The 17,726-nt window shown below is 39.0% G+C and overlaps 1 pseudogene; it reads right to left on the minus strand.

Moving 5' to 3' along the window:
• Nucleotides 1-5,691: 5,691 nt before the first annotated feature.
• Nucleotides 5,692-16,987, minus strand: LOC145477982 (gamma-aminobutyric acid type B receptor subunit 2-like; annotated as a pseudogene).
• Between the last annotated feature and the right edge of the window lie 739 nt (nucleotides 16,988-17,726).

Here is a 17,726-nt window from a genome sequence, read left to right on the forward strand (position 1 = left end):
ATTTTTACAACCCGTTTACACCAAAGTATTTTGCTTAATTAAGACTTAAGGACGTTCGCGCTAATTGTTTCCGCGCATCCTTTCTGCGCACGCAAATTTACACGCCGCGTCGTGCATGAGAGCGCGCTCTAAGTACTAAAATGAACAATGATGGGGCAGATGGCCATTGCTATAGCTTTGCTTGGATTTAACGATCTTGGACGTTTGGTAATCCCTACTTTTCTTTCCAGAAACAGATTTTATTTACAGTTATCTCCACAATGTCCAAAAATAGACAAAAAATCAATGTGGGAAGTCAAACAAATTTCAAGATTTCTGTCCACGGGACATCGAATCCTGCCATCCTGCGGCTCCAGGACGCGTGAAACTATGGTCGCTAAATGCAAACTTGTTCTTTAAGGAACTTCACCAGTTGACTAGGTTCACTCAGTAGGTCCACTTAAACAATATTTGGCAGAAAACCTTTCACTTCAAAGATCTAACTGCAATATTTTTGGGCTTACAAACACTGTGGCCGTATTCGCTAACAAAGCCCGATTTTTTTCAGATTTAGGGTGTTCTTCCGGGCATGTTCTCTCCAAAACGAAGTCGGTGACTCCCATTTTTTTTTACATTTCTGATAACTAAACCACCATCTTACAGTGGTAAAAGTCTCTTACGTAAATAAACGAGAGACTGATATTTGACTGATATTGAAAACATTGAACACCATGCGCACGATATGAAACTCTGGGTAACAAAACTTAAAACATGTCCTGTTAAATTAGAGCTTTCATTTACGTTGCTACTTTAGAGTTGTTTCTTGGTAGATCTAATTCAACTCTTCGGTCTCGCTCGTAAATAGACGTCTGGTTTACCTCCCACAATGTGGGATTTTTAAGCCTATTAGGTCTATTTGAAGTTTTTGTTTCTCTCAGTTCCTGGGAACTAGCTGGGCGTAGCTAAGTACATTGGCAGCTATACATAGTCAACATTGTAACGGGTTGTGTTTTAAGCACTAAGTTATAGCGTGACCATTTCTTAGACCCTCCGTCCTCGTCAAGATCCTTTTCGCCAGCTGGTGTTTCTACTCCTCGTAAACCTAGGACAGTTGGAAGGTAGGCCTGGTATTTTGTTTCTGTTGTATTTTTTAAGCATTCTTGTTGTCATTTTGTATAAAATAGGGCTGACTGTTAAATAAGAATAACCGTCATCATAATTATGCGTCATGGAACTCCAGTTCGCAACTTCCGTCATTTGTGTCCTTCCACTTACAAACATTCAACCGTTTAGGAATCCTAGCAGAAGAAGTTCGATCAAAATTTTGTGTTTGATCTGGGTATTAGCTTCAACAGAAAGTATTTTGTCATTCACTATATTGTATTTTGAACCGTTTATTCATACAGAGGCCACCCAGACGGACAGAGTTTTAAACAAAAAACCAGAGAGGTAATCTCACCGTCAGAATTGACATGGTACAAAACAGTCGTAAAACACTTTCTCCTGGTATACCGTTGAACATCCAACTAACGCTCGTGTGTAAAGCAAGAAAGTGCAAGTGACTCGTGGGATATTCCATGGCATACCACTCGAAAGCGTTGCATAAAATATATATCATGTTGTCTATGGCCTTTGATGACATGCATAATTAGTCTTTTTGAGGATCGGCGGTTTTAATTAACAAGAATTTAATTAACATCAAATTTAGATCATCGCTTATCACACGTTAGTAGGTGCATTAAGATTAATAAAATTTGTCAAAGTTCACTCATTTGTTCAGGCAAAGGTGGAGTGTTTATGAGAAATTTACAAAATTAGACACGCTGAACTGTACATCAGTATAAGCAAATAGACTTGTGCCTGTTATAACGAGATAAGTTGTTCCTACAAATCTCATTTTTTCACCTGGAGAAGGAAGGTGTTTGTGAACCTTTTCAAAGTGCACGTGGGCTTGTTTTTAACTTATTTCTAGGATGTGAAAACAACAACAACAACAACAACAACAACAACAGAAAAAGAAAGAAATTACATCGAAATCCTCTTGTCAACACCTTTAGTTAAGTTTCGTTACAGAAAAATGATAGACCAATGTGAATGTATTTATTTTCAGAAAGTGCTATAGAGGTGACGGTTAGCATTGATAACACCGTGTTTCGAAAAAAACTACAACAAACAAAGCGACGACGAAAAAAAAAAATTACGAAGAATGCACAAACAACCCACTCCAAAAACGGGCCATTTTGCTAACAAAGAAACTTTATTACACATTCTAAAATAGCCTTAATTTGGCCATCTTTGAACAGTGGCGACAATGGGTACAGTGTGATTATGATCTGTTTTCCGGCCTTGGTCACCGTACTTACATTCAGTGCCATCTTGCAGATAGTTCTCTCTACCAGGAGACTTGACATAGATAGGAATGAAGCTGAATCGTAAGTAAATTTCATCAACTCTAACTCTTTAACATTTTGGTTATATTTATCGATCGCCAGTGAACGAAAATTTCCTGGGGTAGGAGTTTTACAAAGCAAAATCGAAGTCGGTCTGTTTGTTTTTCTAGGCTCCTGCAGAACGAGCATGAAGGGGTTTTCGTTTTGCGTAACAGCCAGAACGTGCAGTCAGGAATGGTTAGTACAATATGATCTTGCAGCAGTAGTTACTGTTTGTTCAGGAAATCCACATTTATTTCGCGCCAGAACTGATCCACGCTGCCAGCCATGACCCAAAGATATATGTCATATAATCTTTCTCGTGTTTACCACGTATCCTATTATCAAGGAAACATGTTGATAAGTACCCAGGACGGCTCCTGCATCTGAGAGAATCGACTTGTTAATTTGGGCGACGTAAAACTTGGACGGAAAAACGGCTAAAGAGCACTTTCGGGTTCTTGTAACATTTCGGTTGCGGCTCAGTTTACTAGTCTCATCAGACTTAAAGAACTCGGACTCCAAAAAATCGAAAGCTTGCCGATTAATTCTTCAATGATGGAAAGTAGAAAAATGTTTGGAATGCATGAAATCAGCCTAAATATTTCCTTTCAGCGTTTGCCCTAGAAAGGAAATGGGGGACCACACGAGGTGAAGAGACACTGTATTGGCCTGAAAGAGTCTGACAAACAGTATAACTTTTTAAGAAAAGTTTGATTCAAAATTGCAAGAAATGTTGCTAATTTGAGATTCGACACCATCTCTAAATGTCCAATAGGACTCAGTTCGAGCCAAACTATTTGCTTGACATTGCATAATTAATTTTTTATCATGTTAACCTTCAGTGAACTAATTGTGACAGTTGATTGTAATCATTTTGCACTTGTAATGGCGGCATGATGACTCTGAAGCGCCGTCCAATTTTATCGTTGATTTTTACATACTTCACTATGGCCTATATAATATTTCTCATATTTACACACTGTTTACTCTTGTGCAGGTTTTGTCCGTGGCTACCAAAGATGAAATACTACACAGCAAGATACTTTATGAAAAGGTAACAGCGTTGCGAATATTGTTTATATTACCTGATTTCTTGGCTATCAGTTTGCTTGCTGGCCAGTTTTCCAGTTGCTTTATTTCCTTCCCAGAGTGTACAGTGAACTGTTCTTCTAAACTACTTTCAATGTTTTCAGGATCAAGGATATGCTCTTGCGGATAGTGGACCAACATTTCATTCTGTAGAAGACCTATTGACGTATTACTGCGACTCTACCACGACTCTACCACGCCTTACAAGGCCTTATAAAGACAAATCATAGTCCACTTCTGGCCTTCTGTCTGTCGGTACGCTCTGGGGAGGGTCTGGGCATGCTTCTGCGTAACCAATCAGAACAGAGGATGTCGATTTTATCTGACTGAAAGTTATTAATGGCGAGTGCGGTTTATAGCAACACTCGGAAAACGGTTCAAGCTTTACTTCAAGCTTTACTTCAAGCTTAACTTGGAGGATTGGAAAGCCAGTGGTATATGTACGCTTTCATTATATAGGTTATGAAACGAGGGGAGAAGAAGAAGAAGAAGAAGAAGAAGAAGAAGAAGAAGAAGAAGAAGAAGAAGAAGAAGAAGAAGCCGAGTAAGCTTGTTAACTATGCTCGATGCAAATGATAGTGTTTCGCTACACATGGTTTCAAATTCTCATATTTTAATCTGCATGGCAGTAATCTGCGTGACAGGCGTTCAAAGAGGAGTAGAAGGGGAGAGCTAGATAGGTTTTGGTTTTAGTTTGGGATTTTGTTTGGGAGTAGTTCTGTGATTGATATAATGACGTGAAGTGAAAGCTAAATAGCTGCGCCATCCTTGAGCAATTGACCAAATGCAAACTAGCATGCCCTGATCAAGCGGTTGGGGATGACTGAATTTTATCTGAAGACGAATAATTTTTGAACCGTGAAGAGCTTTTCCAGTTCCCTGAACTCTGGTCCCTATCGTCTATTACTGTCCAGTCCGAGTTTAAAATCCGTTTATCACCATGTATTCCTTGGTAAAATAAGAAAACACTCTTTTCCTCTTCTTAGCCTGTCTTTATTTTCTCAGGCTTACATTAGAATTCTTAACAGATAAATGCAACAAAAGACAATCCTGATACTACTGGCAAGAGTGATACCATTAAATGTAATGTTGCTGAGAGTAAACCGAGTTTCTCCACGTTGACTGACACATGGAATTAGTTCCTGAAAAAACACGAGTAAAGTTATTAATACCATCAACGATAGAAAAACCGTTTCCATCTGTACGTTGGTGTTAAGAGAGGAATCGGATGGTTGGTTTACAGCTTCCTCGACAAGAGTTGGAAACTTTTCAGTCGTTCCTCATCACGGGGTCAAGCCTGGTTTTCACGCAGGTATAAGCACAAGCGCAAGCGCAAGTACAAGAATCAAAAATTTTCCTTTTTCTTGTGCTTGCGCTTATGCTTGCTTTCGCGCTGCAACGAATGAAAACGAAATACCGCTCAGGCATAACACAAGTACAAGGATATTTACCAAACGTGGTTAAGTTTGGCCAATGAAAACACTGGATCCAGATTACCTTGCGCCTAAACAGTTTGGAAGGTTTGGATGATTTTGCTTGTGACTGTGTTTTCGTCGAATTTCGTTTTCACTTGGGTCATCCCTATATCGCTTGCGTTTGTGCTTGCTTCGCTAGTGAAAACCAGGCTTTACTTTACGCATAAGGATCACGGAATAATGTTCCTATTACGTGTAAGAATGGTAAAACATTAAAGAGATTTGCAGCTCTTTATAAAAGAAAAATAAATATCCGGTCTTCAGAACTGTTTCGGTCTACTCAGTCAGACTACATAATTGTTTAGGCCTGGTTTTCACAACGACATAAAAACAAATACAAACATAGGCATAACTACAATAAGGAGGACGCCCACAACAGAAACATAAGCAAACTAAGCTTTACTGTATCGAGGAGGTATGGAGCCGAAAATAATTAAGGCAATTATCCATTCTGCGCATTCGTAGGTGCTTATACTCATGTATATACTTACGCCGTAGTGAAAACCAGGCTTAATCGCTCGAAGATCTGCCAGTACTGATTGGGAAAATTGTCCGCTTGCTAATCATGCGGTCCGAACAATAGAGTTTGCGCGTCGACGATGTGAAGGAAACTCATTTGATCAACTTTGTTGAAACTCGAACCAAACTTCTCGGCCAGACATAACAAGGTAAAGTTTTCTGTTTGAATGAAAACCGTTTCCTTTAGACTGCGAAAAAACTCATTCTTGACGTCTCAGCAGTCGATTAATAAGTGAACGTATTTGCTAAGATGGATGTGATTAATGACCTGATAAGACACATCTTACTCAGCATTTGGCTGCGCAGTTTCTTTCTTATCATGAGAGCTGGTTTCAGGATCTGGAGAAACTTTGACATCAGAGCCATTGCTAGAAGGTATGGAACCCTTCTGATAATCGACAGGGTCACCATTTGTACGTTTTATCACCAAAATCTGTATAAAAACAGAAAATGGGATAAAATAATAATCAAAATAAAACTCAATCAGCTTCCTGTAAAATAATAAAATCATTACCTACTAGTGGTGACCAAGTGATTTTTATGACCATCTCGATATGTGGCGGTAATGTAATTGTAATCGTTTCTCTAGTATATTCTACAGCTATGCTTTGGGTTTATTAGCTTCGCAGTATTTTAAGATCAGAACTGTTCTTTGTGATTTGCAACTTCCTTTGACAGATTGATTTAGTATCAGTATAAAATTTGGTAATTTAAATTACTATCATGGTAGAAGTATGGTACGGTGTCATGAAACCCATGATTGCGAAAAATCCACTTGTCAATGTGTTCCTTCCACTTCTTAGCGTAACGTCCATGTTACTTTTTTCCTAAAAGGAACGTTTCGCTGTTTGCATGTCTTTGCATGTTTTGGATTAGCGCATTTTATCTTGGTATCATGTTGGTGTGCATGTCAATTATTTCACTAACTTCGTCATTAGTTTTCATCAATCCGACAGTTAAACGTGTACGTGGCATAACAATGAAGTTTCTTGCTTTCTGTGAATAATTCCTTATATGGCAGCTATATCAACTACTAGGGTATCTTGAGACAAATTTATGTACCCCACATTCTCATAAAACGAGATAGGCAGTTATTACCTTGGGAATAAAGATGAGGCACTGAGTGACTATAGTGCAGAAGATGCACAGCAGAGTACTTAGGATGTACACCGCATCAGTGTGAGTCTTGAGCAGGTTAAGCATCGGGATGATAATGACGCAAGGAATAAACACGTTATAAACAGCAAAGCCAATCTGTTTGGAATCATTCAGGGCTGGAATGTGAACTTTGCGAATTTCCCACGCCAAGTAAGTGCAGAACAGCAGAAGAAAGCCTTTGTAACCATAAAGTAAGCCTGACCACAAGTTCCCATAGTTTGAAGTACAGTAGGTCCGGTACTGGTAAAGAGCGGTATCAGCGACTTCGTCGATCTGAAACGAATTCGCAGTTATGTTTCGTGAGTTTTATGAATTAAAGATTAATATTTATTTGTGATAATTATGGAATATATCTAATTAACAGCATAAATTATGTTAAAATCTGAATACAAATTATTGAAATTAGCTGAGGTAGTTACAAGTGAGTGTTTTAATGGGCAAAATGTGCTACCTAAGTTTACCCAGCAGATCGCTTCTTGTAATACTGTTCGAAAAATGGCCTCAACCAGGCGACAAAGCACTACCTGTTTAGGGAATGTTTTGACAGTGGTGTAAATAGGATCCATTGTTTGCCAGGTGAAGAGAATGAGCGAATCAATCATCAGGAGGAGGAAGACAACAATGATCAACTGGTAATCTTTAATTACCTTAAAGGAATATGACAAATGTTAGTATAGGTTTAACAAAATTTGCTAAAGCGTGATTTCCTTGTAGCATGAACAACTTGCTGCATTGTTACCTTGGAGGATATCAATTCGCCATTTGGAGTCGGACGTTATAACTTTTGAGGACAACGTACTTGTTTGATACGGACTCTGAAAACGTATACCTAACATGCAAGTTTTGGTTTAGATCAAGCTAGTATTATCAGTTACTAGAGCTCACCACTAAATTTTATCAGATTCTTATTGGTTTAAATCGATCACGTGACACGATAGTGTTCTTCGGCGGAGAGGCATTATCTGCCCATAGTGCCCGTCCGAGGAAAATACCTGGATGAATGGTTCTCGTCCGTGAAAATGCTTTTGTAAGCAAGCAGGCTTATAGCAAAAAAAAATTGAAAGACGCAATTTGTCAGTTTCTTTTTTTCAAATTTTACATTTGGTGTTCACGCCTTCTATCTAAAAAGAGTTGAAAACAATTCAATATGATTTTTGAACTGGCGCGCGGTAGAAAAGTTAGTAGTGAACAATAAAGACAATAGATGTTTATATTTAGGAACAATCGGTCCGATAGAGGACCATTGGAAATTTGATGTTCTTAAAACTAGCATATTTGCCCTCCAAGCTTCGCCTCTCGGGTAAATATTCGTTTTATGAACATCAAATTTCCGCGGCGCAGCTATCAGCCGATCATCCCCCGACGCTCCATTGTTGAAATAGTGGCACAGTACCCATAAAAAAGACGTTAATTACCACGGCTCATCGACTCTCACCGTTCTCTTAGTTTTGTTCATAAAGATGCGATGGACTCTCCAGGTCTTAGAGAACAAAGCGCCAAAAGCCATGGTGAATCCAAATGATGCCGTCCATGCACTGGCCTAAAAAGATTGGACGTTAAACGAAATCTGACGGCAAGAAAGCATCAACAAGTTTCAACTTGGTTAGCACAGTGTTTTGGAAATAACCAAGATGCTGTATGCACAATTTTTTCGCCGAGAATGGATCGCGGAACGTATCAGATTATTAGCAAATTAGAAAGAGATATTGTAATAAATAGTTTATTGAACTAGCTTGTTCGGTCAGTATTGGACATTGTTGATCTCATTCTCTCTTTTATCGCTACAATGGCCTTCGCACATCGATTGCATACTTAACCCCTTTGAGATACAGGAGACACGTAGCGATCTGGGTTATGAGGCAGTAAACAGACTGGCATATAATTTGTTGCTTGCAATGTTTAACATGATATCTTACCTGGCACACCCTTTCGTGAGCCTTTCCGGAAGCAACTTCACTGTCGATACCGAACAAGATTCCAGAAACGTAAATAAAAACGCAGCCTAGAATTATGATGTTGTTCATTCTAGGGCTGGACATCCGGATATACCTACCGAGAAAGTTTAGAATTTGAAGCTGAGCTGACAATGACTTAAAGCTGCTAAAGCTCAAACTGCTACCTTTAGTAAAAACTAGCTGACAGCCTAACACGATAACTGTCGATGATGACTTTCACACGGTGTATTTTCTTATATTTTTCACCTCGGCGTAGCACCAATAGTTTACGGCGAGTTAGAAAACACCCTATAAACCCCGGTTTTCACTACCACACAAGCATGAACAAAAGCATAAACAGAACAAAAATGATTCGTTATTCTCCTGCTTATGATGGGAGTTTGTCGCAGTGAGAACGCAGGTGACTTGAGAAAATTGAAGCATAAGGACAAGGCAGTCAACCACTCATAACTCGGGAGAATGTACCTGACGTTTCGGTATTTGAGGTTGAAAATGAAGAGACCAGCTGCGAAAAGAATGCCCAGGACACACAGTGAGTCCATAGTAAATACCACTCCCTTGGAAAGGTACCGTGGAACTCGGATTTGCTTGATGCTGCATGCTGGAACTTTTTTATCTGAAAAATAGAAAAGTACAAGTACATTATAGCGGAGCTCCGGCGCGCGAGCGGAGCCCCATACCTAAGAAAATTTGGTAACCCATCGATCTGAAAAATTTCGGTTGTCACGTGACTGTCCGTACGTACGTACGTCCGTCCGTACGCTAATACCTTGAAAATTAAGAAAGCAGCACCATTACCATAGCTACATCTTTGATTTTGGGCGTCCAAGCTATCCACTGACCAGTATCACGTGACTATATCGCGGGCTCAGGTTGCGTGGTTTTTTTAAAGTTGACTGCTGACCACTTACTGGTTTACCGATTGGATCGCGGGCTCAAGTCACGTTATTTCTCTGGGGGGGAACGAAGGAGTATTCGCAAAGGCAAAATTTCGGCGCAAATTAACCCCTGGCGCGTTGTTGACTTTTCCTTTGACATATTCCTTGTACAATCGTCCCTTGGAAAGTCCCTGATATATTGCGTACGTAATTTCTCCAATCTTGTTTAGGATTGTTAGGTATAGTTTGTTAAAATGTAACTGGAAAAAATAGCAAAACCACACGCTGAACAATTACATGCTCACAAATGATCATTTTTTGAGTTTCTGATCCAAGAAAAAATAATTCTCTCTTTCCTTTATCGTCAGTTATTGCAATCAGGAGCTCCGCTTTTAGGCTTGGCTAGATCTATATATTAGCTTAACCTGACCTTAGACGCGAATGTACTCTTTTTACTCACATTGGCTGAAATGGTAATTAGAAATAAGTGCTATATATCGAGACTGCTTGTTATATTTCAGGTTTGAAAGCGAGCATCAGGGTGGTGATATAAAGCTCAAAAAAAATTGCAGTCGTTTTTTCTCGGATCAGGTCATGGTTGCCTGCTTTTGAAAAAAAAAAGAAAAAAAAAAGCACGAAGCATTGTATGAGCTTATAACGTTTCGACTAATCCTAACAAGGGAACGTTTTATGTTTTCACTTGAGCACAGAAGGAGATGTACACACTGAAGGTGGTCTTAAGTGCAATTTGGTAACAAATCATGTGCTGCAGAGAGCCTACACTGGGGATAAAATATCTAATTAGTAATGCGAGTGAAACAAGAACAGAGTAGTTTTTATGTTTCTTCAGAGCGGGTACCTTCCCACACCGCTGTTTGTCCTTTCTCAGCGATGATAATCTTTCGTTTCATATCATAGCTTCCTATTCGTTTCATTTCGCCGGCTGAAAAATAAAACATTGTGAACTTGAAAAACAAAACAACAACAAAAACAACAAAGACAGTGAAAAACTTATAACTATGTATCAGTGTGGTCGTTGTTATTGCGGGGGAGGGGTTGAGTTGGAGAGTGTGATCTCGACTGACATATATTGGTGCTTTCGTGATGTTCTTTTGTTCTGTTATGTTTGTGATTAATCGTGACGTTCAGTGGCAGATCCAGACCTTGACGGTTTTGTTTTGCTTGCTCTGCCGGCTTGTCTTCCTTCTGTGATTTTTTCTTTTTTCCTTTTTTTTTTTGGGGGGGGGGGGGGGGTTGGCGGCGTCTCCCCGGCGCCTCCCCTAGATCCACCCCTGACATTGATCTGTTATTGAAAATATTTCATGTCTTGCTGTGAGATTTTGATTTGTTATGCGTTTATTAGATATTATCTTTTATAGATTGACAAATTTGACAAGTTTCAATAGGTACCTTGACGTTGATCAATGTTAAGCAAGCTCAGTCTGTCAGAGTTCTTGTAAAACTGCACCAGCCCCTGAAGAGCGAATGACATGTAGAAACGCTTTTTTACATTATAAAGTATTGAAGGTGTTAAATACCACATTTAACTGCGTAAAATAACTGGATAAACCTGTCAGAAAATATGTTGTCGCTTGTTTCTTGCGTATTCTTTTATTTAACACGTCTCTGACCTTTAAACAAACTTTTGGTTTTTTGGGGGTGTTAAATAAGCGCACATTTGCAGCATGAAAACCTACCCCATAAAGAAATACGAGTATCAAGTTTCCACCTTCAGTTTCAAATAATCGACTCTTTTCTGCCAAGTCCTTAATTTTCGTTTTCCACTGGGAAATGTAAATTCATTTCTATATTCACATGCAACAAAGGCGGAGCTCCGCCCGGGTGCGTACAGGCAGCATACCCCTTTCCACACTTTGCTTCACACGTGATGTACTGTGAGTGTGGAATATGCACAATGACAATGCGAGTCTTGAAAACTGTTTAAAGAAATGTAGCCTTGCCAATCAGTGTGCTCCTTGACACTGCTAACCAGTTTGTAGGTAAATAAACAGCGACTGAAGGAGGAAGTACAAAACCCTTTGAAACCTTTTACTGGTAAATAAGTTTTTTTGCAAATCGGAACCTAAATGCTTGTGAAATTTGAGCAGTAGTGCAATAATGCTGTAAGCGACGGTCCTGGAATGAAAGAAGAATGCGCCTAATTACATAACTTTACCTGATAACTTTATCTAACTGAGTTATTCTTTTCTTTTATATTATATATAGACGGCGGACCTACGCACTTGGGTATCCCACTGGAATATATGTGAACTGGGGTGTTTGCATTGCACTTGAGATGTGCGTAAGGAGAAGTTTGACTGTAGCGTGACCAAAGGAAAAAAAATAGCAGTACACTCACAGACATTCCCTGAAAAGAAATTGTCTTTGCGGTTTTCATGAATATCTTTCTCATGGCAATGTTGGTGTAGTCAAAGTCTTCTAATGACATATTCCTTGTTTCATTTTGTTTCTTGAGAGCTGAGATGGACTGGTTCAGAGTAAGAGCAATGGTTCACACTGCGTCATAAGCAAAGGCAGCGTGACGGCTGGGTTCCTTGTACGGTGACTTGGCCAGCTCTGTTTTGTATTCTTCGCTTAGTTCCCGAACGGTCTGGAGGATATCATAATCAAATGAGGACAAATTATCCAAGGTGTATTTGTTCAATATCGAACGTAGTTATCACACCACTGACATAAGGCCTGCCTTGATGTTCTCTCACCAGTCATAACTCGAATGGTCAGTTTATCTCTTTCCTCTGCTTACGTCCCACATTAAAGGAAAAACTGCGATTTTGAAACCTATAGAATTTATTCATTCCAAGGTTATGAATTCTCACGTTGTATCCTTAATATTTCTTTAGCCTAAAACGCAATTTGCATTGCACATTCGTATTAACTGCAAACTCAAATCTGAGTTTACACTTGGAAGGATGTCAAGTCAGATTTTTTTCTACGGAAGGGGGATCGCAGCAACTCACAACCTTGGCGATCCTTGGTGAACCAAACAGCTTCTAAGAAATTTGGGCAAAGTGATTCTGGATTGTGAAGGTGAATTAATCAACATGACACGAGCGTGGGACAAAGAAAACTTCCGAGTCCCCGACAGGAATCGAACCCATGACCTCCCGAACACTGGGCGGGCGCTCTATCCACTGAGCTACAAGAACTCATGGAGAGCAAGGTCATTTAACTGAGTTCATACATGACAGGTGTCCTGCATACTGCGAGGATCAACGCTATCGAAGTCATCGTGAGTAGTGATAAGTCAATAAAGATGGTGAATTTTAAGCTTAAAATTCACCATCTTTATTAACTGATTCTGGATTGTGTATATCCTAAAATACTTTTATACTTGATTTCATTTGGCGGAAAGCGACGGGAAGAAAGTATACAGTAGAATGTGTATTCGTTAAAATCTTCTTGAAGATGGGTATTTGTCCCAAACGGACTCGAGGTTTCCGAGGTCAGGGCAATCGCTAGGTAAAAACATTGGCACCGCAGTCGACTCAAAGATTACATTTCGTGACCACTTCTTTACCGATCTGCGAAAATGCCGTCGTAATTAACGACAAGGTTTATTACGGGCACTTGAAACGGCACGAGGAAACAGTTAAAACAAAAGGCTCATTGCTATTAAGATTCTTTCATTTAAAAGCAGATTTTCTCATTTCGTGGACGACGGTCAAGTTCTCTCTTACCTTTCTGGCCACTGTACGCTCATTGTTAGCGCCAATCATTAACGCCTCGGTGCTTATGTAGTTTCCAAGCGTCCTGCTAAGTTCTTGTCCAGTGCAATTGACATCCTTATAAGTCCACCACTGGTATCTGTATCCGCCCCCCATTAAAATCCAGACGATTTTAGGACCGTAAAATCCTTTCCTATGTGCCTACAATTCATGTAGTTTCATTTATGTCAATGCGCGAAATCAAAACATAGTAACCTGTATCAAAATCTAATGTTAACAATTTACAACTTAAAGGAGAAAATTCAGTGCCGCCTATTTCTCGAGCGCTTGTTACATTCGTTTAATAATTTTCTATGGTAGAATTTTTGCAGGAAATATAGTGAGTGCCTAGATCCTTTGCAGTGTTTTTCTGATTTACCTCACCATGCAGCTTAGATTCATCTTGCTATTATATAACCTTCCGAGCTGTTATTTGTTTCAAAAGCTTGGTATAACAAAAACGGCACCTTTTAAATCAAATACTGCTTTACTTTATCTAATTATAGGTTTTATTTCAAATTATTTTAAATATCTCGATTGTTTTATGACCTACCGTGCAGATCACTTTCCTCGCGGATTGCTCCGAGAAAATGCCGAAGATAATTCTCAAATCTTTTTGCTGTTTATAAAGAGTATGGAACATAACATAATTCAACATAACTTCATTTAACGTGTATATGGGCTTAACTTTGTTTCGGTGCAGACGAACGAGCCATATTAAAAGTTATACAAAAAAAAAAACATTTAAAAGTCTGATATAACTGTTATTCCACAGATATCGATATCAGTGGTTTGACACCCAAACAAGATCAAGGAGTGTACTTTGTGTTCACCTCATTCGCCTCGCTTGTATGCCTTAATAAAGAGTATTTGACCTCAAACCCAATAGAAATAATATCGTTTCACATTGTTGAACGTACTCTTGAGGACAACACACGGTAAAATGTTTTTTTCTACTTTTGCAAAACTGTACGCAACAATTTTATCCTGTGACCATCTGCAACAGTACGTGCATTGATGTGTCCAAGCCAGTTAGGGCCGTACTCCCCTATCTTTCTACTTGCGGGCTCCATGTCTAATGCCTCCTCATAGGCCCATGCCCAGGGATTCTGTGTCTAATCTGCGGCATCAGATCAGCCATTAAGTTTCCAAGGTAATAAAATGTTAAAAATGGAATAAAATCAAAAAAAATCTCAGTATATCATTAGTTTCGCCAAACCTGCAATTCCTCGATCTGTAACTCGGCATCGTTTGAAAAGGTCTGGTAACTGCTGACCTCTACTCCTGCTTTCTTTAGCCTGTAGACCAAATCGTTGGAAAGCCCCTCAAATGTGTCCATATCCTCCCTTAGTACGGCCACCTTTTTCAACTTGAAATATTTAACGATCGCCACTCTGCCTTTGTCTTGGAAATGCTCTGGAGGAATGGTGCGGATAAAGGTGGGAAAATACTTCCAACACGAAAGGGCTGGATTTGCAGATGCCATGGCCACCTGATTATTTGAAGTATAACCGTGGTTATAATTAAAATTCCTAGTATAGAATACAATTTTAGCCGAAAGAAACAATTTGTTACTTAACAGAAGACCTATCCCACTGTCGATGACAATATTTTTTCATTCCTGTAATTTGCTTGTGTTCAAACTGCGGAATAGATATTTTCAGGCTGCTAAGCTTTCCGGAGGGTGCATCGGAGATTAAACTGCGGGAAAAAAATGACATGACAATCTAGCTTACCAGGGGATTTTCAGAGGAATCACAAACGTAGTTATAGTTATTTATGTAGTAATACTTGCAAATGAGTTGTTGCCAAGAGTTAACCATGAGCGATTGAAACCCTCTCTGGGAAGGCCATGATAGTTGTACAGGTCTAAAACTAGCCTGCTTAGCAATTGTTTCCTTCTCGAGCGCGAGAGGTGAACGAAAAGAGAAATTCGGGCTCTACCGGAAAATAGGATTATACGATTATTGGTCCTAATTGCTAAGCTTCGTATTGCATTGTCAAGTCCAACCAAAAACCCTTAAATTCTCGATTTATTTTGAAGATATTCCGCTCTCAATCCGTGCTCTAATTTAAATTGTGATAGAACCTTGTTGAAGTTAAGCCTTGTTTATTTGTTTACTTCGACGTTATAATTAAAAAAACTCAGCATAAGAAGAATGAGTTAGGTTTGATCACGTCCGATCACGTATTACTTGACTTAGAGTTTTCAGTGGTTGGTAATGATGTCTTTTAATATATGGTTTTATTTTGTTTTGTTTTAAAGAGCTCAATCGCCTAGAGGGCGCGCGCTATTAGGTGTACGAATAACTAAATGAATGAATGAATGAATGAATGAATGAATGAATGAAAGAATGAATGAATGAATGAATGGATGGATGGATGGATGAATTTATGAATGAATTTATGAATGAATAAGCGAACTCATTCAAGTCATGCATCATCGTATTTAGCACTGTGTCAATTGAGGACATTGCATTGGACATAAGCAAACTCATGTTGAAAACAGATTTTACACCGGTTAGGAATTCCAATCGGTAATACAACCAGTTGACTCAGTATCCCAGACTGAGGAATTCAAATCAAGGCTATCAAGAACAAGTAACATTTTCTTGCAAAAACAGGAAAAATTAAAAGAAATAAAACGTCTATCCACTCACATGAACCAAGTTGTAGAATGGGGTCACTTTGGCCAGTGGTTCTGCTGATTTGGAACATGCTGGTCCTAAAACCATGATCATCTTTTTCTTCTCTCGCATGAATTCAGTGAAGGCGTACATGGCATCTGCATCTTGACACTGAGTTTAATACAGAACAAATGTAAAATGATTGCTTCAGACAATTGAAAGGGTTTTCAAAACGTAAATAAAACAGAAATTAGCTAGATAGAAAGAGCAGTGTGTGCGATCACTGATCTCCAAGGTTACGGCCTCAAGCAAAGTAAAGTGGAATGCAACCGGCGGACGAAACGCTATTCATCAGCTTTCATCGATCGAGCAATAACGACTCTGAAACCGGCGACTTCACTGAGTAAAGTGCAAACAACGTTATATGCTTCGCGACTGCTTGTGACTACGTACCGATAACTAGTGATTCAAATATTTAGAGAACATGCACATACAGTGAATATATTCGCAGGAGAGTGGCAATACTCCTAGTCGCTTTACAAGTAGCTTAACTCTCCCGTTATCGAATGCTTTTTATGTTGTATGATTATTGTTTAATGTTTATCACATTGTTTCCCTTTCAATTGAATTGTAAACCACTTCTTTCAACTTGATTAGTTTAGCTCTCTCGTACTGTCACTGAAAAGCCCTATCAGGGGAGTGTCAATGAACTAGTGTTACTGTTATTGTTATATTTACATTTGTCGCTGAAGCTTAACGAAACTCTCCATTAGCAGTTGGTAGTTTATTTGAATGCTTGAAAATTTTTAGAGGACAGACTTCCAGGTGATCGAGAACAATATACTGTGTTAGTGCTATTCGGCTTACCTTGACGTCTTTTATTTCCATTAGTAGCTCGTAGTTTGCCAATGTTTTGGGGCAAAAATTAACGTGTCTGATTGCCATGCGCACTATGGGGATCATGCCAGCGGAATTATCATCTCCTGGCCTAGTGTCGATGTCAAACACTCCGCCAATCACAAGTGGAATCTTACCCCATGATACATGTGCATGTAGCAAAACAACGAGCAGAATTATAGCTGCAAAGAATTCGAGTCTCATTCTGAAAATTGGAATTAAAAATAGGATTAGTTGACTGGTAAAGAGTTTAATGTTGATTATATGTTGCTAACCCAATGGCAGGGGTCCCTAAAGAGACCTGTTAAACAGTCAGAGTCAACTAAGTAACTATAAATAGAAATATTCATTATAAAGTCAGTATATACATTAAAATTAAAAGAAAATTACTCGATAAAAATAGCGATTGGAATGCCGTAGCGAAATTTGCATAAGATATGTACCGTACATGCGCAAATTATGTTAGGTGAAATTTGCAAGGAGCGCTTGCAATCTATTTCTTCGGCTATAGTTTCTTTTTTCGATGAATAATAAATTAAAATCGGTATGAAAAACTTCTAAAGAAAAGCAGTTGTTTGATTCTTAATTTTTTCCAGCCAAGTTTTAGAGAGAGCAGGGTCAAACATTCGTACACTACGATTTTGCAGTGTTTGGAGTTTAGTTTTCATACAGTTGTTCAAGCGATACTCTGACACAGAAGGATTGAAGAAGAAGATGAACAAGTTATCAATGACAGATTAGAGGCAATCCTTTCCAGGAATTTTTTCCATGTGCACGCTTCAACATAAATATTCAAAAAATTAAATGAGACTTTCGTTCAAGGTGAGGTTTGAATGAGATTCTATGGAGCCTATGGATTAAATGCCTTCTCTCCCAGCCTTGTTAGATTTGCCAGGGTATCCTAATTTTTGCCAGTTTAGAATCCTTTCCACTGTTTACTAACAACCACGCTCAGTCCTTAAAAAATCTTGACACTGATGTAACACGGGAGA

The sequence above is a fragment of the Orbicella franksi genome, chromosome 2 (genome assembly GCF_964199315.1).
Source record: "Orbicella franksi chromosome 2, jaOrbFran1.1, whole genome shotgun sequence".
Taxonomy (NCBI): Eukaryota; Metazoa; Cnidaria; class Anthozoa; order Scleractinia; family Merulinidae; genus Orbicella; species Orbicella franksi.